This window comes from Scyliorhinus canicula, chromosome 9, assembly GCF_902713615.1.
Source record: "Scyliorhinus canicula chromosome 9, sScyCan1.1, whole genome shotgun sequence".
NCBI lineage: Eukaryota > Metazoa > Chordata > Chondrichthyes > Carcharhiniformes > Scyliorhinidae > Scyliorhinus > Scyliorhinus canicula.
The window spans coordinates 30,156,593-30,183,598 of NC_052154.1; the positions used below are offsets into that span (position 1 = coordinate 30,156,593).

At 53.2% G+C, this 27,006-nt stretch overlaps 1 protein-coding gene across 3 annotated transcripts in view; it reads left to right on the plus strand.

Annotated features, from left to right (window-relative positions):
- The window catches only part of nfat5b (nuclear factor of activated T cells 5b), a 305,599-nt gene that overhangs the window by 256,296 nt on the left and 22,297 nt on the right, over positions 1–27,006 (plus strand). The gene's annotated exons all lie outside the window — the stretch shown is intronic.

The window sequence follows — 27,006 nt, forward strand, 5'->3', positions numbered from 1 at the left end:
CCAGGAAGTCACAAAGATGAAAATCTGTCTCTTTGTGGATAATTTGTGCAGCTCCAGAAAACATTGCAATACTGAGGGAGTACTGTACTGTTAGAATCATAGAATTTACAGTGCAGAAGGAGGCCATTCGGCCTATCGAGTCTGCACCGGCTCTTGGAAAGAGCACCCTACCCAAGGCCCACACCTCCACCCTGTCCACATAATCCAGTAATCCCACCCAACACCAAGGGCAATTTTGGACACCAAGGGCAATTTAGCATGGCCAATCCACCTAACCTGCACATCTTTGGACTGTCGGAGGAAACCGGAGCACCCGGAGGAAACCCACGCACACACTGGGAGAACGTGCAGACTCCGCACAGACAGTGATCCAAGCCGGGAATCGAACCTGGGACCCTGGAGCTGTAAAACAATTGTGCTAACCACAATGCTACCGTGCTGCCCCTATGTTAGAGGTGCCCTCTTTTAGCTCCGACATTAAACTGAGGCCCCCCTTCTGCCTGCTTGGGTAGATGCAAAAGATTCCATGGCACTATTTGAAGAAGAGCAGGGGCATTATCCCAGTGTCCTGGCAAATATTTATCCGGCAATCAACAAATCTGATGAGCTGGTCAAACCTTGAATTCCGCCAGTGGTCAGGGACAGGAGGGTGTGAATGATGCAGTTAGAGGAGAGATCCAGGAAGTAGGATAGCAGTAGCCTCGCCCTTTTATTAGGAGTAATCTGTAGGTCCCCAAACAGTAGTTCCGCAGTGGGGCACAGTATAAACCAAGAAATACTAGTGGCATGTACGAAAGTTATAAGAATAATTTATGGGTGATTTTGCAATATGCATATAGACTGGATTAATACTTTTTTTTATACTTCATTTTTTCAGGATGTAGGCGTCACTGCCTAGGTCAGCATTTGTTGCCCATCCCTAATTGCCCTTGAGAAGGGGATAGTGAGCTGCCATCTTGAACCGCTGCAGTCCATGTGTTGTAGGTATACCTACTCTGGTATTGGGGACAGAGTTCCAGGATTTTGACCCAGCGACAGTGTAGGAATGGCAGTCTATTTCCAAGTCAGGATGGTGACTGACTTGGAGGGGAACTTACAAGTGGTGATGTTCCCAAATATCTCTTCTTGGAGATGGTCATTGCCTGGCATCTGTGTGGTGTAAATGTCACTTGTTAGTCCAAGCTTGGATATTGTCACAGTCTTGCTGCATTTGCACATAGGCTGCTTCAGTGCCTGAGGAGCCACAAATGTTACTGAACATTGTACAATCATCAATGAACATCCCCACATCTGACCTTGCGTTGGAAGGAAGGTCATTGATGATGCAGTTGAGGTGGTTGGGCCTAGGGCTCTACCCTGAGGAACTCCTGCAGTAATGTTCCAGGACTGAAATGACTGATCTCCAACGACAAGCGCCATCTTCCTTTGTACTAGGTATAACTCCATCCAGTGGTGTTTCCCCCTGATTCCCATTTGCGAGGGCTCCTTGATCCCTAACTCTTATCAAACGATTCCTTGATGTCAAGGGCATTCACTCTCACCTCACCTCTGGCATTCAGCTCTCTTGTCCATGTTTGAACCACTGCTGTAATACGGTCAGGAGTTGAACCTGACAGAACCCAAACTGAGTCAGTGAGCAGGTCACACTGTTGATGACCCCTTCGATAACTTTGCAGATGATTGAGAGTAGACTGATAAGGCGGTAACTGGCTGGGTTGGATTTGTCCTGCGTTGTGTATAGGATATAACTGGGCAATTTTTCGTATTGCCAGGTAGATGCCAGTGTTGTACCTGTACTGGAACAACCTGGGTAGGGATGCAGCAAGATCTGGAGCTCAAGTTTTGGAATATTGTCAGGGCGCGTACCCTTTGCAGTATCTGGTTTCTTCTACCGTTTCTTGGTATCGCGTGGAGTGAATCGAATTGGTTAAAGACTGGCATTGTGGTGCTGCAGAGACCAAGATGGATCATCCACTCAGCACTTCTGGCTGAAGATTATTGTGAATGCTTCAGCCTTATCTTTTGCACTGATGTGCTGGGCTCCTCTATCATTGAAGATGGGGATATTTGTGGAGCCTCCTCTTCCAGTGAGTTGTTTAATTGTCCACCACCATTCATGACTGGATTTGGCAGGACTTCAGAGCTTATATCTGATCTGTTGGTTGTGGGATCACTTGGCTCTCTGACACTTATTGCTTCTGTTGTTTGGCATGCAAGTAGTCCTATGTTGTAACTTCACCAGGTTGACGCATTTTTTGGTATGCCTGGTGCTGCACCTGGCAAGCCCTACTACACTCTTCATTAAACCAGAGTTGATCCCCTGGATTGATGGTAATAGTAGAGTGAGGGATATGCCAGACTATGAGGTTACAGATTGTGATGGAGTACAATTCTGCTGCTGCTAATGGCCCACAGCACCTCATGGATGCCCAGTCTTGGGTTGCCAGATCTGTTTTGAACCTATCTCATTTAGCACAATGATAATCAGCCACACAACACAAAGGAAATATCCTAAACGTTAACACAGGACGTTGTCTCCACAAGGACTGTGCGGTGATCAATCCTACCGATACTGTCATAGATAGATGCATCTGCGGCAAGGCAGGCTGGTCGGGTCTAGTATGTTTTTCCCTCTTGGTTCCCTCACCGCCTGTCGCAGACCCAGTCTGGCAGTTATGCCCTTTAGGGCCCAGCTAGCTCAGTCGGTAGTGGTGCTACTGAGCCCCGGTTTGTGATGGACATTGAAGTCCCCTACTCAAGAGTTCTGTGCCCCTGCCACCCTCAGTAATTCCTCTTCCGTGGTGTTCAACCGAGTACTGATTCATCACCTGAGGGTGGACGTTACATGGTAACCAGCAGGAGGTTTCCTTGCTCATGTTTGCTTGAAGCTACACAATTTCATATGTCCAGAATCGATGTTGATGACTCCCAGGGCAACTCCCAACTGATTGTGTACCACAGTGCTGCCACCTCTGCTCTGTCTGTCCTGTCGGTGGGACATGACAGATCCAGGGATGGTGATAGTCTGGGACTCTACCTGTAAAGCATCATGATTCCATGAGTGTGACTACATTAGGCTGTTGCTTGACTAATCTGTGAGACAGCTCTCCCAATTTTGGCACAAGCCAGATATTATTAAAGAGGACTTTGCAAGGTCAACAGGGCTGGCTTTACTGTTGGCATTTCCAGTGTCTAGGTCAATGTTGGGTGGTCCGTCCAGTTTCTTTCCTTTATATCGACTTTGTAGCGGTTTGATACAACTGGCTTTCTAGGACATCTCAGAGGGCTTTTAAGAATCAACCACATTGCTGTGGAACTGGAGTTGCATATAGGCCAGACCAGGTAATGATGGCAGTTTTCCTTTCCTAAAGGACATTAGTGAACCAGCTGCGTTTTTTACGACAGTCAACAATGGTCACCATTGGACCTTTTAATTCCAGATATTGATTGGATTCAATTTCCATCACCTGTCATGGCAGAATTTGAACCCAGGTACCCATCGTATTACCCTGGGTCTCTGGATCACCTGTCCAGTGACAATGCGCTGCCTCCTCAAAAATTGGCACGAGTAGCCTTCAGGGAGAGTTTATTGAATGTATTCGAGATTGGTTCCACAACATATTGCTCCAAGAAACAACCAGGGGGCAGGCTGTTCTGGATTTGGTATTGTGTAATGAGGAAGGATTAATTAATGATCTCCTAGTTATTTATTTTATTTTTTTTTTTAATTTAGATTACCCAATTATTTTTTCCAATTAAGGGGCAATTTAGCGTGGCCAATCCACCTACTCTGCACATTTTTGGGTTGTGGGGGCGAAACCCACGCAGACACGGGGAGAATGTGCAAACTCCACACGGACAGTGACCCAGAGCCGGGATCGAACCTGGGACCTCAGCGCCGTGAGGCGGTTATGCTAGCCACTAGGCCACCGTGCTGCCCGAATGATCTCCTAGTTGAAGATCCTCTCCGGAAGAGTGACCATAAGCATGCTAGAATTTCAAATTCAGTTTGGCGGCAAGAAACTGGACCCCTGCACTAGCATACTGGAGTTAGACAAAAGTAATTACTTAGGCATGAGGACAAATCTGTCCTAGTGGACTGGGCAGGAAGACTAAAAGGTAAAGCAGTTGATGAGCGGTGGTAGATGTTTATTTAAATAGATATTCAATCCCTCTTAATTAAAATACAATCTTTCTTACTCTCTGGAATGTAATAGGGGAAAAAACATCCATGGCTAAACAAGAAGTTAAAGATAACATAAAGACAAAAACTAAGGCATACCATGTTGCAAAGGTCAGTGGCAGGCTGGAAGATTGGGATACTTTTTAAAGATCAATAAAGGGTCACTTAAAAAGTAATAAAAAGAGCAAAGATAAATTTATGAAAGAAAATTAGCGCAAAATATAAAAGGATAGCAAAAGCTTCTATAAATATATCAAAGGCAAGAGAGGAGCTAAAGTGAATGAAAGCCCCTTTGAGGATCTGACCAGGGAGTTGACGGTGGGGTAATAGAAATGGTGGGGACATTAAATCAGTATTTGGGCTCAATTTTCATGGTGGAGAACACTAGTACCATCTTAATGGTAACCGCTAATGCAGAGGTAATATAAATGCAGGAACTTGGAGCAATCATAACAATTTATTTTTCGTGTCACAAGTAAGCTTCCATCAACACTGCAATGAAGTTGCTGTGAAAATCCCCTAGTCGCCACATTCTGCCGCCTGTTCGGGTGCACCTGGGGAGAATTCCAAATGTCCAGTTCACCTAACAAGCTGTCTTTCGGGACTTGTGGGAGGAAACCGGAGCACCCGGAGGAAACCCACGCAGGCACGAAGAGAACGTGCATACTCCGCACAGACAGTGACCCAAGCCTGGCACTGTGAAACAGCAGTACTAACCACTGTGCTACCATGCCACCCTTATCATTAATGGGGAAACGGTACTGAGCAAACTGTTGGGATTCTAGGCAGACAAATCCACAGGGCCTAATAGCCTATGTCCTAGCATCTCAGTGGCAGCAGAGATGGTGGATCCATTGGTTATAATTGGGGCAGCAAGGTAGCACTGTAGCCTCACCGCTCCAGAGTCCCAGGTTCGATTCCCAGCTTGGGTCACAGTCTGTGCAGCGTATGCACGTTCTCTTCATGCTTGCGTGGATTTCCTCCGGGTGCTCCAGTTTCCTCCCACAAGTCCCAAAAGACGTGCTGTTAGGTAATTTGGACGTTCTGAATTCTCCCTCTGTGTACCCGTACAGGCACCGGAATGTAGCGACTTTTCACAGTAACATCATTGCAGTGTTAATGTAAGCCTACTTGTGACAATAAAGATTATTATTATTAAGATTGCAAATTTCCATGGATGTGGAAAATATGCCAGTGGATTGGAAAAATGCTAATATAATGCCCTTATTCAAAAAAGGAAGAATTTGAAATTCATCTAGATTATAAATTTCAGATTCATCTATATTAAGATGCAGGGTTACAAGGTACTGTAGCTAAATTGGCAGATGACATGAAAATAGGTGGGATAGTGGGAATCACAATTGTTAGCACTGCTGCCTCAGCATCGGAATCCGGGTGACTGTGTGGAGTTTGCACTCCTTACTATGCGGGTTTCCTCTGGATGCTCCGGTTTCCCCTCTCTGTCCAAAGTTGTGCAGGTTAGGTTGATTGGCCATGCTAAATTGTCCTTTAGTGCCTAAAGGTGCACAGGTTATGTGGGTTTACCGGGTTGGGTGGGGGAGTGGACCGAGGTAGGGTGTTCTTTCAGAGGTGGTTCAGACTCGATGGGCCGAATGACCTATTTCTGCTCTGTATAAATTCTATGGTTCCATAGTAAGTTGCAATAAAGAAACATACAAATGGATGTGGATGAGTTAGGTGAGTGGGCCACATTTTGGCAGATGGAGCTTAACAGTTTTTGTCCTCTTGAGGAGGAATGTGACTGCATTGGATGCAGTTCAGAAGACGTTCACTGGATTGATTCCAGAGATGAAGGTTTTCTCTTTATGAAGAGAGATTGAGCTGTTTAGGCTTATACAGCTCCTTCAACTTCGCAAACCGGCTTCCCAGAGACACATACTTTATTAAAAAAAAAATTTTATTAAGATTTTCAAAAACATAAAATAACAGCAAGAAAACCGTAGTAACAACAACAAAAATAAAAAACACAATAACCCCCAACACCCCCCTCCCCGTAACTACAAAAAGAAGAAATAGATAAGCACCCGGCATATTCAATAAACACATACACATTTCTCCCTTCCCCTGCAACAAACCACCCCCCCCCCCTCCCCCGGGTTGCTGCTGCTGCCAGCCCATTTTCCTATCGTTCTGCCAGGAAGTCAAGGAAAGGCTGCCACCGCCTAAAGAACCCCTGTACTGATCCCCTCAGGGCAAATTTCACCTTCTCCAATTTGATGAATCCCGCCATATCATTGATCCAGGCCTCCGCGCTTGGGGGCCTCGCATCCTTCCATTGAAGCAAAATCCTCCGCCGGGCTACTAGGGACGCAAAGGCCAGAACACCGGCCTCTTTCGCCTCCTGCACTCCCGGCTCCACTGCAACCCCAAAAATTGCAAGTCCCCAGCCTGGCTCGACCCTGGATCCTACCACCCTCGACACCGTCCTTGCTACCCCCTTCCAGAACTCCCCCAGCGCTGGGCATGCCCAAAACATACGGCCGTGGTTCGCTGGGCTCCCCGAGCACCTAGCACACCTATCTTCGCCCCCGAAAAACCTACTCATCCTCGTTCCGGTCATGTGGGCCCTATGCAGCACCTTGAACTATATGAAGCTAAGCCTCGCACAGGAAGAGGAGGAATTCACTCTTTCCAGGGCATCGCCCACGTCCGCTCCTCAATCTCCTCACCCAGCTCCTTCTCATTTATCCTTCAGCTCCCCCACCGAGGCCTCATCCAGCTCCTGCATGGCGTGGTACACGTCCAAAATCCTCCTCCCTCCAACACACACCCCCGAGAGCACCCTGTCCCGTACCCCACGTGGGGGCAGCAGAGGGAAACCCTCCACCTGGCAAACGCCCTAACCTGCATGTACCTAAACATGTTCCCCGGGGGGAGCCCAAACTTCCCCTCTAACTCACCCAGGCTCGCAAACCTCCCATCCACAAACAGGTCCCTCAACCTCCTAGTACCTACCCTATGCCAGCCAAGAAACCCACCATCGATGCTCCCTGGAACAAACCGGTGGTTCCCCCGCATCGGGGACTCCGTTGAGCCCCCCACCTCTCCCCCCCCATGCCTTTTCCATTGCCCCCAAATTCTAAGGGCTCGTGGTATACCTCGTTGGAGGGAGCGTCAACGGCGCCGTTACCAGCGCCTCCAGGCTCGTGTCCACGCAGGACGCCATCTCCATCCTCTTCCATGCTGCCCCTGCCCCGTCCATTCCCCACTTACGCACCATCGCTGCGTTGGCAGCCCAATAGTACCCACAGAGGTTGGGCAACGCCAGCCCCCCCCCCCATCCCTGCCCCGCTCCAAAAACACCCTTCTCACCCTCGGAGTCCCATACGCCCACACAAATCTCGTAATACTCCTATTGACCCTCCTAAAAAAAAGGCCTTCGGGATAAGGATGGGGAGGCACTGGAACAGGAACAAAAACCTCGGGAGCACCGTCATCTTGACGGACTGCACCCTGCCCGCCAGCGACAGCGGCAACATGTCCCATCTTTTAAACTCCTCCTCCATTTGCTCCACCAGCCTAGTGAGGTTAAGTTTGTGAAGGGCCCCCCCAGCTCCTAGCCACCTGGACTCCCAGATACCGAAAGCTCCTCCCTGCCCTTTTCAGTGGAAGCCTACCAATCCCCTCCTCTTGATCCCCCGGGTGCACGACGAACATTTCACTCTTACCCAGGTTGAGCTTGTACCCAGAAAAGCCCCCAAATTCCTTAAGGATCTTCATCACCTCCAGCATTCCCCCCACTGGGTCCGCCACATATAGCAACAAGTCATCTGCGTATAATGACACTCGGTGCTCCTCCCCACCCCGCACCAGACCCCTCCAATTCCTCGACTCCTTCAACGCCATGGCCAGGGCTCAATTGCCAATGCAAAGAGCAAGGGGGACAGGCGACACCCCTGTCTTGTCCCCCGGTACAACCGAAGGTACTCCGATCTCCTCCTATTCGTGGCTACGCTCGCCATCGGGGCCTCGTATAACAGCCTCACCCAACTGACAAACCCCTCCCCGAACCCAAACCTTTCCAGCACCTCCCACAGGTACCCCCACTCAACCCTATCAAAGGCCTTCTCCGCGTCTAATGCTACCACTATCTCCGCCTCCCCTTCTACCGCTGGCATCATGATAACATTCAGAAGCCTACGTATATTGGTGTTCAGCTGCCTTCCCTTCACAAACCCAGTCTGGTCCTCATGAATGACCCCTGGCACACAGTCCTCTATCCTTGTGGCCAAGATCTTCGCCAACAGCTTGGCATCCACGTTTAACAACGAGATCGGCCTATATGATCCACACTGCAGGGGGTCCTTGTCCCGTTTAAGGATCAAGGAAATCAGCGCCCGTGACATAGTCAGGGGCAAAGCCCCCCCCCTCCCTTGCCGCGTTAAAGGTCCTAACCAACACGGGGTCTGCATACATTTCGTAAAATTCGACCGGAAACCCATCCGGCCCCGGCGTCTTCCCCGACTGCATGCTACTTATCCCTTTGACCAGCTCCTCCAGCTCAATCGGCGCCCCCAGCCCCTCCACCTGTTCCTCCTCCAACTTCGGAAGTCTCAGCCTGTCTAAAAAGCGCCCCATTCCCCCCGCCTCCACCGGGGGCTCGGCCCGGTACAATTCCCCATAAAAGTCCCTGAAGACCCCATTAATGTCCATCCCCCATCGCACCACATTGCCTCCCCTATCCGTCACTCCACAAATCTCCCTGGCCGCGTCACGCTTACGAAGCTGATGCGCCAGCATCCTACTCGCCTTCTCCCCATATTCGTACACCGCTCCCTGTGCCTTCCTCCACTGAGCTTCCGCCTTTCCCGGTACAATTCCCCATAAAAGTCCCTGAAGACCCCATTAATGTCCATCCCCCATCGCACCACATTGCCTCCCCTATCCGTCACTCCACAAATCTCCCTGGCCGCGTCACGCTTACGAAGCTGATGCGCCAGCATCCTACTCGCCTTCTCCCCATATTCGTACACCGCTCCCTGTGCCTTCCTCCACTGAGCTTCAGCTTTTCCGGTGGTCAGCAAGTTGAACCTGGCCTGAAGGTTACATCGCTCCCTCAACAGTCCCTCCTCCAGAGCCTCCGCATATCTCCTGTCCACCCCCACCAACCTCTCCCTCTCTCTTTGCTCTCCCCTCTCTCTATGGGCTCGGATGGAAATCAACTCCCCTCTAACCACCGCCATCAATGCTTCCCAAACCGTCCCCACCCGGACCTCCCCATTATCATTGGCCTCTAAGTACCTCTTGATACACCCCCGAACCTGCCCGCCCACCTTCTCATCCGCCAGCAGTCCCACCTCCAAGCGCCGGGAATGGGCTTTATGAGCGTGGGGGAAAAAATGAATACTCCCTGGCCCTCGGCCTTGCGAACCTCCACGGATCCACCCCTCCCATCTGGTCCATAAACCCCCTCAACACCTTAGCCGCCCGGGCCTCCTGCCCGTCCTGGACATGGATCGATCCAATGGGGGATCCAGCACCGTTTTAAAGTCTCCCCCCCCCCCCCCCCCCCCAAAGTATCAAGCCCCCCCCCATCTCTAGATCCGGAATGCGGCCCAACATGCGGCGCATAAAACCCGCATCGTCCCAATTTGGGGCATTGACATTCATCAGCACCACCCGCTCCCCTTGCAACTTGCCGCTCACCATCACATACCTCCATCCACTGTCAGCCACCACCTTTGACGCCTCAAACGACACCCATTTTCCCACCAGAATCGCCACCCCCCGATTTTTTACATCCAGCCCCGAATGAAACACCTGGCCTACCCAGCCCTTCCTCAGTCTAACCTGGTCCGCCACCTTCAGATGCGTCTCCTGGAGCATAGCCACATCCGCCTTCAGCCCCTTCAGGTGCGTAAACGCCCGGGCCCGTTTGACCGGCCCATTCAGCCCCCTCACATTCCAAGTTATCAGCCGGATGAGAGGGCTCCCTGCCCCCCCTCCCCTGCCGACTAGCCATAACCCGTCCCCTGCCCGCCCCTCACTCGGCCCGTGTTCCCCCACGGTGGCAAACCCCCTGCAGACTCCAGCTCCTTCCTGGCCATTTCAGCAGCAACCCGGTACAGCCCCCCCCCTCCCCCCCCCCTCCCAGGCTAGGACCCCCTCCCGGCTGCGTTACTCCCTCCGTAGCACTCCCATGAGCCAGCTAACTTCTGCTGACCCCGGCAGCTCCCGCCACACCTCCGACCCCTCCCAGCGTGGGGCCACTCCTCCTCCCCCAGACCCATCAGCAGACCTCCCCCTACTGCTCTTGCGCGGGAAAAAAGCCTGCGCTTCTCAGCTCCGACCCCGCCCCATCCACCCTCAGCGCGGGAAACAGAAGAAAAGCCCGCGCTTTCCCTCTGCGCGACCCCGCCCCCGCAAAAAAAAGACAGCACCCCACCCACCCTAGAAACAACACACAACCAGCTTAAAACAGCATAAAACAGAGACCCTTCCCACCAAATGTTAACACAGTTATTTACAAACCCCCGACCCTCAGTCAGAGTCCAACTTCTCGGTCCGCACAAAGGCCCACGCCTCCTCCGGGGACTCAAAATAAAAGTGCCGGTCCTTGTAGGTGACCCACAGACGTGCCAGCTGTAACATGCCAAACTTCACAGTCTTTCTGTGGAGCACCGCCTTCGTCCGGTTGTACCCAGCCCTCCGCTTGGCCACCTCCGCACTCCAGTCCTGGTAGATCCGCACTACAGTGTTCTCCCACTTGCTGCTCCGCTCCTTCTTGGCCCACCTAAGCACGCACTCTCGGTTAACGAACCGGTGGAACCGCACCAGCACCGCCCATGGCGGCTCATTCGGTTTGGGCCTCCTGACCAGTATTCTGTGGGCCCCCTCCAGCTCCAGGGGCCCCTGGAAGGACCCAGCTCCCAACAGCGAGTTCAACAAAACGACCACATAGGCCCCCAGGTCTGACCCTTCCAGGCCCTCCGTGAGGCCCAGGATCCGCAGATTCTTCCGCCTCGACCGGTTCTCCATCTCCTCGAACCACTCCTGCCACTTGTGGAGCGCCTCGTGCATCTCCGCCTTTACCGCGAGGGCTGCGGCCTCATCCTCTCTTTCGGAGGCTTGTTGTCGGAGCTCCCGGATCTCCACCCCCTGGGCAGTCGGCGTCGCCAGCAGCTTGTCCGTATTCGCCTTCAGTGAGTCCAGCAGCTCCACTTTGAGCTCCCGAAAACAGCACTGGAGAGTGTCCTGCTGCACCTGCGCCCACTGCCTCCATTCCTCGGGGCCTCCGCCGGCCGCCATCTTGACTTTCTTTCCCCGCTTTTTCTTAGGTGCTGCCACCGCTATTCTGCTGGCCCCGCTCCTGGTCAAGACCATAGACCACTGGGGATCCGCTGCAGACACCTTCCCACGTCGGGAACTGTCGAGCAAGTACCGCTGGTGGCCCTTAAAAGAGCCCAAAAGTCCCTTCCTGGCGGGAGCTGCCGAACGTGCGGCTTAGCTCCGCATAGCCGCAACCGGAAGTCCAGAGATACATACTTTAATACCCTAACTACACTCGCCGAAAATTCCCAACCCACCTTCCTGGCTCGAATCTATGATTCCCTCGAATCGGCATTTCCCTTGACCCTGTCCTGTATAATCTGGCGCAACTGCCTCCAGATCTTCAGCATCGCCACTACCACCGGACTCCTTGAATATCTCCCTGGGGCCATTGAGAGCGGTGCTGTTGCCAACACCCTTAATCCCCACCCCCTGCATAGACTCTCCTCCAATCTAACCCACTGGGAGTCCCCCCTCTAACCCAGCCGCTCACCTTCTCAGCATTCACCGCCCAGTAATAATTCAATAGATTTGGGGGACCGAACCCCCTGACTGCCGTCCTCTCTTCTGCAACAGGACTTTCTTAATCCCACCCCCCCCCCCCCCCCCCCCCCCCCCCAACCAATGAACGAGGTAATCATCTTTCTACGTCCTTAAACATGATTGAAAAATGAACAAAAACTGCGGCAATATATTCATCTTAATTGCCTGCACCGACCTGCCAGCGACAAAGGAACATAATCCCATCTTGCCAAATCCGCTTTCAGGATCCCCACCAGACAAGTAATGTATCGATGGAACTCCCCCCAATCTCGTGCCACTTGCACTCAACCAGGTATCTAAAAAACCACTGTCATCCACTCCAATTTCCCACTCAGCCCCCACCCCCTATGGCAGCCCCGCTCCTGGCCAGGACACCACAAAATATTATCCAAGTTTATTTTATATTCTGAAAAAGACCCAAACACTCGAAGCAGCTCTAGTATACCACCCATCTAATGCACTCAGTCCGACACATATCAAGTTGTCTGCTGGGGGGGGGGTACTGCTGACGGGGGTGGAGATGTTGAAATGCGATAAGGAGGGTGACGGTGGTCATCCGAGGGCGGACCTGGAGGGGTTGCATGATGCGGGCCGACGGCACATCGGCCGGGGGGGGGGGGGGGGGGGGGGGGGGGGGGGGGGCGGGGGCTCAGTCAGGCTGATCACAGGGAATGTGAGAGAACTGAATGGACCAGTCAAATTGTCACTTGTCTTCGTGCACTTGAGATTAAAGGCAGTTGTGGGATTTTTACTGGAAACGCACTTGGAAGATTGGGGAACAGACCAGGCTAAGGAAAGGGTGCGTGGGCCAGATCTTTCACTCAGGATTAGATATGAAGACGCGTGGGGTGGCGGTGCTGACAAATAAGCGGGTAGCATTTGAGGTGGGGAATATAATAGCAGATTCGGGGTGAAAGTTTGTGATGGTGAGTGGGAAATTGGAGGGGATGCCAGTGGTTTTGGTGAACGTTTATGTCCCAAATTGGGATGACATCGAATTCATGAGGCGGGTGCTGGGGAAGATCCCGGACCTGGACTCGCACTGGCTGATTATAGGGAGGGATTTTAATAAGGTTATCGAGCCGAGATTGGAGTCGGCGGGGGGGGTTCGGCAGTGATGGGGGAGCTAAAGGGATTTATGGAGCGCATTGTGGGGGGGGGGGGGGGGGTGGAGTGGACCCTTGGAGGTCTGGGAGGCCGAGGGCAAAGGAATTTTTGTACTTTTGGACTATTCGGCAATTGTGGTCTCATTGGATGGTCTTGCGGAGGTGGGCCCAGCGCCCATAGTGATGATTAGACTTGGCGTTGTTAGCAGATGAGGTGGTGTATGAGCGGGTGAGGGCTGCTATTCGGGGGTATGTACAGCTGAACGATATGGATGAGGCTTCGGCCGCCATGTTATGGGAGGCGCTTAAGGCAGTGGTCGGGGGGCATTTATATTGATACGGGCACACAGGGACAACACAGAGCAGGCAAAGATGGCTCAGCTGGTGGATGGGATCCTAAAGGTTGACAGGTACTCTGAGGCCTCGGAAGCTGGGTTGTTCCAAGAGTGGCAGAAACTCCAGATGGAGATTGGGAATGATACATTTTGTGGACAGGTTGGTGTTCCCCAAGGTGGATGAGGACCTGGTAGAGGGATTGGGAGCACCCATTGGACTGATGGAGCCAATGGAGGGTATGGGAGCGATGCAGGTAGGAAAGGTCCTGAGCCCAGATAGCTTATAAAAGTTTTTGGGTGACCTGGGACCTTGCTGGTAAGGACATTTAATGAGGCGAGGGAGAAGTGAGAGCTACTCTTCCCCCACCCCCCCCCCCCCCCCCCCAAACGTGTTTGCAGGCCTCCATATCCTTAATTTTGAAGAAGGACCCGGAGCAGTGTGGTTCTACCGGTCAATATCACTGCTGCATGTAAATGGCAAGTTGTCAGTAAAGATCTTGGCGCCGCAGGTTAAGGACTGTGTGCTGTGGGTGATAGGGGAAGACGAAATGGGGTTTGTAAAGGGGAGGCACCTGTCGGCTAACATTAGGCATTTGTTGAACATTATAATGATGTCCTTGGAGGAACGGAATGTAGAGGTGGCGGTCGCAATGGAGGCGGAGGAGGCCTTTGATCAGTAGAATGGGAATATTGTTGAGGGTATTTCAGGCTGCATCATGGGATGAGGCAGGGATGCCCACTCTCCCCCGTTGCTTTTTGCCTTGGCGATGGATACAGTGGCAATGGCGCTAAGAGCATCATGGGGTTGGCAGGGGATAGTGTCCGGGGGGTGGGGGAACAAAGAGTCTCGCTATATGCGCATGATCTGTTGCTTTACATATTGGACCCATTGGAAGTTATTGGGGGGATCATGGACGTTTTTGAGTAATTCGGCTGGTTCTCTGGGTATAAGTTAAACATGAGGAAGAGTGAGGTCTTTCTGATCCAGGCGAGGTAGCAGGAGTGGAGGTTGGGTGAGCTGCCATTTCAGGTGACGCGGAGATGGGAGCAGCTACATAATTTGGCATGGTTGGTGGAGCAGGTGAAGGAGGATTTGAAGAGATGGGAGATCTGTGGGGGGGTGGCGGGGGGGGGGGGGGGGCGGCGGGGGGGGGGGAGGGACGAGGGGGGGATTGAAACGGTTTATAGACTTCTTCAAGAATAGTTAAGAAGTCAGCGGGGGACTTCCGGTTGTGGCTCTCGCTCCGGTCAGACTTTTAGACCTTTTCCCCTGACTTTTTCGAACTTTTGAGCGCTGGAGTGAAAAACAATAGCACTCTAGATCTGAATCCATACATAGTTGTATGGACTTAAGGAGCAGAAGCGAGCGAAAACAGGTGAAGAAGGGGCTGAACAAAGGTGGTGTGGAAGCTCAAGTGGGAGGAAAGATGGCCGACGAATGGACCACGGAATGGACAGTCCAAACAGCACTGGACAACATGCTGAAGGTCATGAAAGAGAGCTTCGCAGCACTGAAGCGGGATAATTTGGAACCGCTCCAGAAAGCGATGGAGCGACTGGACCAGAGGCTGGATGCTCAGGATAAGAAGGTCCAGGCACTGGAGAAGACAGTGGAAGAGCAGGCAGATTTCCAAACGGTAGCGGACGTGGAAATTGGAAAGTTGAAGGCGCAACAATCAAGGCTGATGGACAGGCTGGAGGGTTCATGGAACAAATGGGGAGGGTAGACCCCTGGAGAATCAGCCGGCCGACGGGGAAGGAGTTCTCGTTCTATTCACATGATCACACGGTTTACTCTCGTATTGATCTCTTTATTATGAGTAGGGACCTTTTGGACTTTTACAGCAAGCTGTATGCCTCGGAACCCCCCACGGGGCCGGAGGGGATGAGGTGCTTCTTAGATGAGCTGACCTTCCCAAAGGTGGGCAGGGGGATGGTAGGAGGGGCTGGGGGCCCTGATTAGAGCTGAAGAAGTAATGGGGGGCCTGAAGGCCATGCAATCGGGTAAAGCCCCGGGGCCAGACGGGTATCCAGTGGAGTTCTACAAAAGGTTCTCGGGATAGTGGGGCCGCTGCTGGTTAGGGTGTTTAACGAGGCAAGGGACAATGGGGTACTACCCCAAACGGTGTCGCAAGCCACCATCTCGCTTTTATGAAAACAGGATAAAGATCCGGAAGCTTGTGGGTCCTATAGACCAATCTCCCTGATTAATGTAGACGCTAAACTGTTGGCCAAGATCCTGGCGTCCAGAATCAAAGACTGGGTACCGGACGTGATTGTGGAGGACCAAACAAGGTTTGTAAAGAGCAGACCGCTAGTAGCCAATCTAAGAAGGCTACTCAATGTGATTATGATGCCCACGGAGTGCAGAGAGATGGAGATAGTGGTGGCAATGGATGCCGAAAAGGCTTTTGACCGGGTGGAGTGGGACTATTTATGGGAGGTGCTGGGACGGTTTGGGGGGGCAGGCTTTGTGGACTGGGTTAGTCTGCTATATCAGGCCCCGAAGGCTGGTGTAAGGACGAACAGGACGACATCTGAGTATTTTAGACTATACCGCGGGACAAGACAGGGATGCCCCCTCTCTCCAGTGCTGTTTGCGTTGGCCATAGAACCGCTGGCAATTGCTCTGAAAGCGGCAAGGGGATGGAAGGGAATAGTCCGGGGGGGGGGGCGATAGAACACAAGGTCTCGCTTTACGCGGATGACCTACTTTTGTACGTGTCGGATCCAGCGGCAGGGATGGACGGGATTATGGAAATCCTAGGGGAATTTGGCCAGTTTTCGTGCGACAAGTTGAACATGGCAAAAAGCGAGATGTTTGTGGTGCAGGCGAGGGGTCAGGAGAATAGGCTGAGGGAGCTACCGTTTAGGATGGTTGGTGAAGGTTTGAGGTATTTAAGGATAAAAGTGGCGTGTGACTGGGGCAAGATGCATAAGTTGAATTTGTCTAGGCTGGTGGAGCAAATGAGCGTGTTTCGGAGGTGGGATGCGCTCCCGCTGTCACTAGTGGGGAGGGGAGAGTACAAACGGTGAAGATGACGATCCTCCCGAGATTCCTGTTTATTTTTCAGTGTCTCCCTATTTTCATTCCGCGGTCCTTCTTTAAAAGAATCAATAAAATCATCCTGGGATTTGTTTGGGTGGGGAAGTCCCTGCGGGTAAAGAGGGGGATGCTGGAACGGAACCGTAGCAAGGGGGGTCTGGCGTTGCCGAACCTCAGCAACTACTACTGGCCGGCTAACATAACCATGATAAGGAAATGGATGGTGGGTACGGGGTCGGTTTGGGAGCGGGTGGAGGCTGCTTCGTGCAGGGGCACCAGCTTGGCAGCCCTGGTCACGGCTCCTGTGTCGCTCCCGCTGGCCAGGTACTCCACCACTATAGAGGTGGTGGCTTTGCAGATTTGGGGCCAATGGAGGAAGCATGCGGGGGAAGTGGGAGCGTCGGTCTTGTCCCTAATATGTGACAACCACCGATTTGTCCCGGGGAAGATGGGCGGAGGGTTTCGAGCGGGGCGGAGGGCGGGGGTGGGAAGGATGGGCGATTTGTTCGTGGAAGGGAGCTTCGCGAACATGAGGGCGCTGGAGGAGAAGTTCGGGCTGGCGAGGGGGAATGACTTTCGGTACTTGCAGGTGCCGGATTTCGGATGTAGACAGGTCCCGTCCTTTCCATGTCTTCCACCAAGGGGGATCCAGAAGAGGGTAGTTTCCAGGGGTGAGGTAGGAGAGGGGAGAGTCTCGGATATTTATAAGGAGCTAATGGGAGCTGAGGACACAGGGACGGAGGAACTCGAGTGGGAAGAGGAGCTTGGTGGGGAGTTGGAGGGAGGCTATGGGCAGACGCTCTGAGGAGGGTAAATGCAACCTCAACATGTGCCAGGCTCGGCCTGATTCAGTTCAAGGTAGTTTGCCGGGCCCAAATGACGGTGGCCCGGATGAGCAAATTCTTTGGGCTGGCGGACAAGTGTGCTAGATGTGGGGGAGGACCAGCGAACCATGTCCACATGTTTTGGGCGTGTCCAAAACTCAGGGGATACTGGCAGGGATTTGCGGACGTCATATCCCAGGTACTGAAAACAAGGGTGGCGATGAGTCCAGAGGTGGTGATTGTTGGGGTGTCGGAGGACCCGGGAATCCAGGAGGGGATAGAGGCTGACGTTGTGGCCTTTGCTTCCCTGGTAGCCCGGCGACGAATACTGTTGGCCTGGAGGGACTCAAAGCCCCCAAAGACCAAAGTATGGCTGTCGCACGTGGCAAGCTTTCTCGGCTTGGAAAAAATCAAGTTCGCCTCACGAGGATCACTATCGGGGTTCGCCTGGAGGTGGCAATCATTCATCGACTTCTTCGCGGGGAACTAATCATCAGCTGGGGGGGGGGGGGAGGGTAGAATAGTGTAGAGTAGGGGGGAAGGATAGGTGGGTCTATTTGTGAGAGAGGAACTGTTATTTGCACTATGTTTTTGTAATTGGTATTTGCGCACTAATGTATATTGTTACTGTTTACAATGCCAAAAGATACCTCAATAAAATTGTCTAAAAAAAAAGAAGTCAGCGGTGGGGGGGAGGGGGGTCTCTGGGGTTAAAAAAGGAGGGTGGGTCGGTGGGGTTTTAGTTATTTAATGTTCATGTGATTTCCTGATTGTTCTCTTTTGATCTTCCTTTTGTTATAGACTCCAACAATTCCCATTGACTCTGGTTTTGCCAGAGCTTCTTGATGCCATACTTGATCAAAGGCTGCTTTGGTGTTGAGGGCAGTCCTTGCCTCGTGTTCAGCTCTTTTGTCTATGTTTGAACCAAGGTTGTAAATGAAGTCAGGAGTTGAGTGGCCCTGGCAGAATCTAATTGAGCGAGGTTATTGCTGAGTAGGTGGTGCTTGATAGCGCTGTTTATTTTGCTGGTGATTGAAAGAAGACCAATGGGGCAGGAATTGGCTGAATTTGTCCAGCTTTTTGTGTACATGGCGTAGCTGTGCAAATTTCCACATTGCTGGGAAGATGCCAATAATTGCACAGGAACAGCCTGGCTAGAAGTGTGGCTAATTCTGGGACACAAGTTTTCAGTACTATTCCCAGAATGTTGTTGAGGCCCAGAGCCTTTGCAGTAACTAGTGCATTCATAATATCAGTTGGGTGAATTGAATTTGCTGAAGACTGGCACCTGTGGTTCTGGGGACCTCAGAAGGAGGCTGAGAAGGATTGTCCAGTCGGCACTTCTGGCTGAAGATGTTCACAAGTGCGTCTGCTTTTTCTTTTGCACTGCATGTGCTGAGCTCCCTCATCATTGAGGATGGTGATTTTTATGGAGCCAGTTAGTTGTCTAATTGACCACCACCATTCATGACCAGATGTGACAGGACTGCAGAGCTTGGATCTGGAGCTGGATTCTCCGAAGGCCAGCATTTGTCAACTTTCACGACAGCAAAACTGACGCCGGACCGATGCCAAGTGGAACACAATCCATTCCAATGAAAAACAGTGTGGGATTCACTGGGTCTGTGATTGACGCTGCGGAAGCTGACAAGCTACAACCACATTTACACATTACAATCCCCACACACACACATCCCAGCCAACAAGGGGACACTGGTTCCGCTGGAGCGCGCTCATCCCACTGATGGGTCGGCTGGCAGAGGGTACCTAGGGGAGTGCCCTGAGGGGACATCCAAATGACCTGTGGCCCTAAGTTCACAATGGGCAGTCAGTGGCATGTGCAGATGCATGGCTCACTGCCTGTCCACCCCGACCCCACAGTCCACCACCTGCCAGCCCCCGTTACTCCCTCCGCCCCTGGCAGAACGCCCCCTGGCCATCAGCACAAGTGTCAGCAAACTATGGTGATGTTGAACGCTTTACCCCCCTCTCTCTCCCTCAGCAGCCATGACGCCGGTTTTATTATTTTTCAAAGCACAAGTGAACCCGCCGTTGAGAATTCGGCCCATCAGAGGCAGAGAATCGCGGAGGCCCTGGAGAATACCGGATCAGGCCCGCTAATGAAATAAAAATGAAAATCGCTTATTGTCACGAGTAGGCTTCAAATGAAGTTACTGTGAAAAGCCCCTAGTCGCCACATTCCGGCGCCTGTTCGGGGAGGCTGTTACGGGAATCGAACCGTGCTGCTGGCCTGCTTGGTCTGCTTTCAAAGCCAGCGATTTAGCCCTGTGCTAAACAGCCCCTGATATGCAAATGATATGCAAATGGTATTTACTGTATATGCATTCTGGAACGCATTGACGCCGTGGACGAGGCGACGGAGAATTGAGGTTTGCTGTGAAATTGGCACCCGCTGTGATTTTGGCATCAGAACCGATTCTCCGTCCAATTGTTTTTCGCGATTCCGGCGTCAGCCGACAGAGAATTCCGCCCCTGAACCATTAGTTGTTGGATTGCTTAGTTTTGCCTATTCCACACTGCTCAGCATGCCAGTAGTCAGGTAGCTTCACCGGGTTAGGACGTCTCCTTTAGGTATGCCTGGCACTGCCCCTGGCATGCCCTCCTGCATTCATCATTGAAGCAGGCTATATCCAGTGGTTTGATGTTAGTGGTGGAGAAAAATATGCTGGACTATGAAGTTGCAGATTGTGGTTGATTTATGATCGCTGTTTTTCTTGATCTATATTCATGACTGAGACCTGGGTATGTTGGATACAATTTCAAAGTTTGCAGAAGATATAAAACTTAGTGATAGACTGGAGGAAATGTTGAGCAGAGAAGTGCGAAGGGTACGTTTTTGGAAGGAGCAAGAAGGAATATGTTTTTAGTAGGAGGAGGAGGCAATGTAAAATAAAGGATACCATTCTGAAGGGGATGCAGGAACAGAGACTCATGGGGTGGTATGTGTGCATAAATCATTGATGGTGACAGGGTAGGTTGAGAATCAATTTATTGAAGCATACAAGATCCTGAGCCTTATAAATAGACATGTAGAATTCAAAAGCAAGCAAGTTACAGTAGCCTGGCTCAGCTTCAACTGGCCAATCCACCTACCCTGCACATCTTTCGGTTGTGGGGGCGAAACCCACGAGACATGGGGAGAATGTGCAAACTCCACATGGGCAGTGACCCAGAGCCGGGATCAAACCTGGGACCTCGGCGCCGTGAGGCAGCAGGGCTAACCCACTGTGCCAGCATGCTGCCTTTTGACCCAGTTAGTTGAGCAAATGAAGGAGAACGTCTGGAGGAGGGACATGCTCCCGTTGTCACTGGCGGGGAGGATAAAAATGACGGTTCTCTTGAAACTTTTGTATGTTTCGAATGCCTCCCTATTTTTTTTACCAAAGGTCTTTTTTAAGCAGGTGAATGCGGTGATCTCTCAGTTGTGTGGGCGGGTTAAATCCCGTGAATGTAGAACGTGCTGCTGGAGCGGAGCCGAGGTGGGGTGGGGGGTTGGCACTGCTGAACTTCAGGAACTACTACTGGGCGGCAAATATAGCCATGATCAGGAAGTGGGTAGTGAGGGAGGGGTCGGTGTGGGAGCAGGTAGAGGCGTCATCATGCAGGGGCACAAGTTTAGGAGCACTGGTAACGGCCCTCTGCTATTCTAGCCGGCCAGGTACTTCACAAGCCCAGTGGTAGTGACGGCCCTGAGAGTTTGGGGGCAGTGGTGGAAGCATAGGGGACTGGAGGGAGCGTTGGTGTGAGCTCCAATTTATCTATTTCACCGTGTCCCAGGGAGGATAGATGGGGGTTTCAGAGGTAGCAGGGATTGAGAGGCTGGGAGATCTTTTATTTATGGGAGCTTTCCCTGTTTGGAGGATCTGGAAGAGGGGAGTTTGAATTGCCGTGGGGGGGCTGGATTTTGTTATCTACAGGTGAGGGTTTTTGTGCAAAGGCAGTTGTCGACCTTTCCACTTCTTTTTTTTTAAAATAATTTTTATTGAAAGAGTTTTTCCATACAAACATTTACCCCTACTAATTTTTAAATTATTTACAACACAATCCCTCTAGGCAAATATCCCTCCCTCGCCCGCCCTCTCGCGCGCACCAGTCCTCCCCCCCCCCCCCCCCCCCCCCCCAAGCAACAACTTAACAAACAAGGCAGCCTACAGTTTCAGACATGAGCAGCGAGCAGACTTGCCCGCGTTACAGTCGTGCATGTCCCCCCACGACCCTTGCTGCCTCCCCCCGGGGTTGCTGCTGCCACGACCCTGAACGTCTATCTCTGATCTAAAAAGTCAAGGAAAGGTTGCCACCGCCTGGAGAATCCCTGTACCGACCCTCTCAGGGCAAATTTGATCCTTTCTAGCTGAATATAGCTAGCCATATCGTTAATCCAAGTTTCAACGCTTGGAGGCCTCGCGTCCTTCCATTGAATTAATATCCTTCGTCGAGCCACTAGGGACGCAAAGGCCAGTATTCCGGCCTCCCTAGCCTCCTGTACCCCCGGTTCTACCCCGACCCCAAAGATCGCAAGTCCCCATCCTGGTTTGACCCTGGACCCCACCACCTTCGACACCGTCCTTGCCACCCCCTTCCAGAACCCTTCCAGCACTGGACATGCCCAGAACATATGCACATGGTTCGCTGGGCTTCCCAGACATCTGACACACCTGTCCTCACCCCCAAAGAACCGGCTCATCCTTGTCCCTGTCATGTGAGCTCTATGCAGCACCTTAAATTGAATGAGGCTCAGCCTCGCACACGAGGAGGAAGAATTGACCTTCTCCAGTGCATCCGCCCACGTCCCGTCTTCTATCTGCTCTCCCAGCTCCCCTTCCCACTTGGCTTTCAGCTCCTCCCCTGATGCTTCTTCCGCCTCCTGCATTATCTTGTAGATGTCTGATATCTTTCCCCCTCCGACCCAGACCCCCGAGAGCACCCTATCACTCGCCCCCTTACTGGGGAGCAGGGGGAACCCCTCCACCTGCCGCCTAGCAAATGCCTTCACTTGTAAATATCTGAACATGTTTCCCGGGGGGAGCTCAAACTTCTCCTCCAGCCCTCCCAGGCTCGCAAACCTCCCCTCTATAAACAGGTCCTTCAGCTGCCGTATGCCCACCCTGTACCAGCTGTGAAATCCCCCGTCGATGTTCCCCGGGATGAATCTATGGTTCCCTCTTATTGGCGCCGCCAACAGACCTCCCATTTCCCCCCTGTGTCGCCTCCACTGCCCCCATATCTTGAGGGTGGCCGCCACCACCGGGCTCGTGGTGTACCTCGTGGGGGGGAGCGGCCATGGTGCCGTTACTAGGGCCCCCAGGCTTGTGTTGCCACAGGACGCCCTCTCCATTCGTTTCCAAGCTGCCCCCTCCCCTTCCATCATCCACTTGCGCACCATTGACACATTTGCCGCCCAGTAATACCCCGAGAGATTGGGTAGTGCCAGCCCTCCACTGTCCCTACTCCGCTCCAAAAAGACCCTCCTCACCCTTGGGGTGCCGTGCGCCCACACATAGCTCATGATGCTACTCGTCACCTTTTTGAAGAAGGCCCTAGGGAGGAAGATGGGCAAGCACTGAAATAAAAACAGGAACCTTGGGAGGACCGTCATTTTGATTGACTGCACCCTCCCCGCCAGCGACAGCGGTACCATGTCCCACCTCTTAAATTCCTCCTCCATCTGTTCCACCAGCCTGGAAAAGTTCAACTTGTGGAGGGTCCCCCAGTTCCTTGCCACCTGCACCCCTAAGTACCTAAAGCTCTTTCCTGCTCGCTTGAAGGGGAGTCTCCCAATACCCTCTCCCTGGTCCCCCGGGTGTATCACAAAAACCTCGCTTTTGCCCAAATTTAGTTTGTACCCCGAAAAGTCCCCAAACTCTGCTAATAGTTCCATTATCTCCGGCATTCCCCCTTCTGGGTCTGCCACGTACAGCAGTAGATCATCCGCATACAGCGATACCCTATGTTCCTCCCCTCCCCTAGTCAGTCCTCTCCACCCCCCTGAACCCCTCAGTGCCATCGCCAACGGTTCAGTCGCCAGTGCGAAAAGTAAGGGGGATAGGGGACATCCCTGCCTGGAGCCCGAAATACTCCGACCTCCTCCCGTTTGTCACTACACTCGCCGTCGGGGCCGAGTAGAGCAACTTCACCCACTTAATAAACCCTTCCTCAAACCCAAACCGTTCCAACGTCTCCCACAGGTACTCCCACTCCACCCTATCGAATGCCTTCTCCGCGTCCAGCGCTACCACTATCTCAGCCTCCCCCCCCACTGCCGGCATCATAATTACATTCAGCAATCTCCGCACGTTCGTGTTGAGCTGCCGCCCCTTCACGAACCCCGTCTGGTCCTCATGGATTACCCCGGCACACAATCCTCTATTCTAGCTGCCAGGATCTTTGCCAGCAACTTGGCATCCACGTTCAGAAGCGAGATAGGCCTGTAGGACCCGCACTGCACGGGGTCTTTATCCCGCTTCAATATCAGGGAGATCAGAGCCTGCGACATTGTCGGGGGCAGAACCCCCCCCTCTCGCGCCTCATTAAAGGCTCGTACCAGTACCGGTCCCACCAAGTCCACATTTTTCTTGTAGAATTCCACCGGGAACCCATCTGGCCCCGGCGCCTTCCCCGCTTGCATCTGACCTATTCCCTTGACTAGCTCCTCTAGCCCTATTGGCGCCCCCAGCCCTTCTACCAGCCCCTCCTGGACCCTTGGGAACCTCAATTTGTTTAGGAAGCCCTCCATTCCCCCTCTCCTCGTCAGCGGCTCAGACCAATACAACTCCTTGTAAAAATCCCTGAAGACCCCATTCACTTCTTGCCCCTTCTGCACTACCTTCCCGCCCCTCTCCTTCACTCCCCCAATCTCCCTAGCCGCATCTCGTTTGCGAAGCTGGTGTGCCAGCATCCTGCTCGCCTTTTCCCCATACTCATATACCGCGCCCTGTGCCCTTCTCCACTGCGTCTCTGCCTTCCTGGTGGTCAGCAGGTCGAACTTGACCTGCAGGCTGCGCCGTTCTCCCAGCAGCCCCTCCTCTGGTGCCTCCGCATATCTCCTATCCACTTCCAATAGCTCCCCCACCAGCCTCTCCCTCTCCTGCCTCTCCTTTCTTTCTCTGTGTGCCCTTATGGAGATCAGCTCTCCCCTGATCACTGCCTTCAGGGCCTCCCAGACCATCCCCACCTGCACCTCACCCGTGTCATTCAAGTCCAGATAGCTCTCAATGCTCTTCCGGACCCTTTTACACACCTCGTCGTCCGCTAACAGCCCCACATCCAGCCGCCACAACGGGCGCTGGTCCCGCACCTCCCCCATTTCCACATCCACCCAATGTGGTGCATGATCAGAGATCGCAATGGCCGAGTACTCAGCTTCCCGTACCCTCGGGATCAGCCCCCTGCTCAACACGAAGAAATCGATTCTGGAGTACACTCTATGGACGTGGGAGAAAAAGGAATACTCCCTCGCCCTCGGCCTACCAAACCTCCATGGGTCTACTCCTCCCATCTGCTCCATGTACCCCCTCAGCACTTCTGCCGCTGCCGGCCTCCTATTGGTCCTTGAGCTCGATCTGTCTAGCCCGGGGTCCAGCACTGTGTTAAAGTCCCCCCCCATGATCAAGCCCCCTGCCTCCAGTCCCGGAATGAGGCCCAATAGGCGCCTCATAAAACCCGCGTCATCCCAGTTCGGGGCATATACGTTGACCATCACCACTTTCTCCCCCTGCAGCTTACCCTTCACTATCACATACCTACCCTCCTTATCCGCCACCACCTCCTCCGCCACGATCGACACCCTCTTTCCCACCAGGATCGCCACCCCCCGGTTCTTTGCGTCCAATCCAGAGTGGAACACCTGTCCCACCCACCCCCTTCTCAGGCGAACCTGGTCCACTACCTTCAAATGGGTCTCCTGTAACATTGCTACGTCAGCCTTCAGTCCCTTCAGGTGTGAGAATACCCTTGGTCTCTTGACCGGCCCATTCAGCCCCCTCACGTTCCAAGTGATCAGCCGGGTCGCGGGACGACCCGCCCCCTTCCCCTGCCGATTAGCCATGTCCTGTTCCCTGCCCGCCCCGGGTCGACCCTCCCCTTCTGACCCGCTCCCCATGGCGATGGCCCCCTCCCCCCACCTCTCCAGTCCTCCACTTCCCATTTCTGGTCTTTCCAGCAGCAACCCGGTGTCCCTCCCTAACCCCCCCCCCCCCCCCCCCCCCCAAGGCTAGGACCCCTCCTAGCCGCGATGTACCCTCCATCGTACTCCCGTAAGTCAGCTGGTTTACGCTGACCCGGCTGCTCCTGCCACACTCCGACTCCCCCCGGCTCGGGGGGGGGGGGGGGCCTCCCCCCCCTTGCCACTCCTCCCTGGCCCCGCTCCAACGCGGGAAAGGTCGCCATTGCTAGCCACGCCCCGCACTCCTCCCCTCCCCCCTCCTCTGCCCCGCGCGCGGGAAAACAGAGGAAAGCCCGCGCTTTCGCCCTGCCACACCCCACCCCGCCATCTTCAGTTCCACCCCCGTCCCCGTCCATGCCTGTAAAGAACCCCCCCTAGGAGCCCATATCCCCGATCTGCTCTCCCCCCCGTCCCGCCTCCCCAACTTAACATTATAAATAACAGATAGATAACAAATAACAATGTACTTAACAGTCGCCCTCTACCAAACAGTATAAATAACCATAAATAACCATAATAACAATAACTAAGGGAAGTTGGCAAAGGGGGGAAAAAACATCAGAAGAAAAACCCAAAGCAAGAGTTCAAGATCCAAACAAGGAAAGAAGAAAGAAAAAAAAAGGAAACCGTTCCGATAAGAGTTGCCCAGTTCCGACCCAGCCGGAAAAAAAAACCGCTTGTTCAGCTGAAAGTACCCGAGCGGCTACGGCCGCCAAGTATCCCCTGGGTCTAATTCGAGTCCAGTTTCTCTTTCCTGTACAAAGGCCCACGCCTCCTCTGGGGACTCAAAATAGTGGTGTTGGTTCCTGTAGGTGACCCACAAGCGCGCTGGCTGCAGCATTCCGAACCTGATCCGTTTTGCATGTAGCACCGCCTTCGTCCGGTTGTACCGGGCCCGCCGCTTAGCCACCTCCGCACTCCAGTCCTGGTGGACCCTCACCGTCGAATTCTCCCACTTGCTGCTCCTTTCCCTCTTGGCCCACTCCAGCACTCTCTCACGATCGCTGAGTCGCTGGAACCGCACCAGCACCGCCCTCGGGGGCTCATTTGCTCTTGGCTTCCTAGCCATGACCCTGTAGGCCTCTTCCAGCTCCAGGGGCGAAGGGACGGCCCCTGCCCCCATCAGGGAGCTCAGCATTTCTGCTACGTATCCCGGAAGGTCTGACCCCTCCAGGCCTTCTGCCAGGCCCAAGATCCTCAGGTTCTTCCGCTTCATTCGGGTATCCAGCTCCTCAAAACGGCTCTGCCATTTCAGGTGGAGTGCCTCGTGCACCTCTACCTTTCCCACGAGGACCGTGGCCTCCTCCTCCCTAACAGTCATCTCCTGCTGCAGCTCCCGAATCGACGCCTCTTGGGTCGCCTGGGCTCCCATCAGCCTGGTGGTCGTCGCATTCATTGACTCCAAGAGCTCCATTTTCAGCTCCGTAAAGAAGCGCAGGAGAGCGGCCTGCTGCTCCTCCGCCCATTTCCTCCATTCCTCGGGTGCGCCACCGGCCG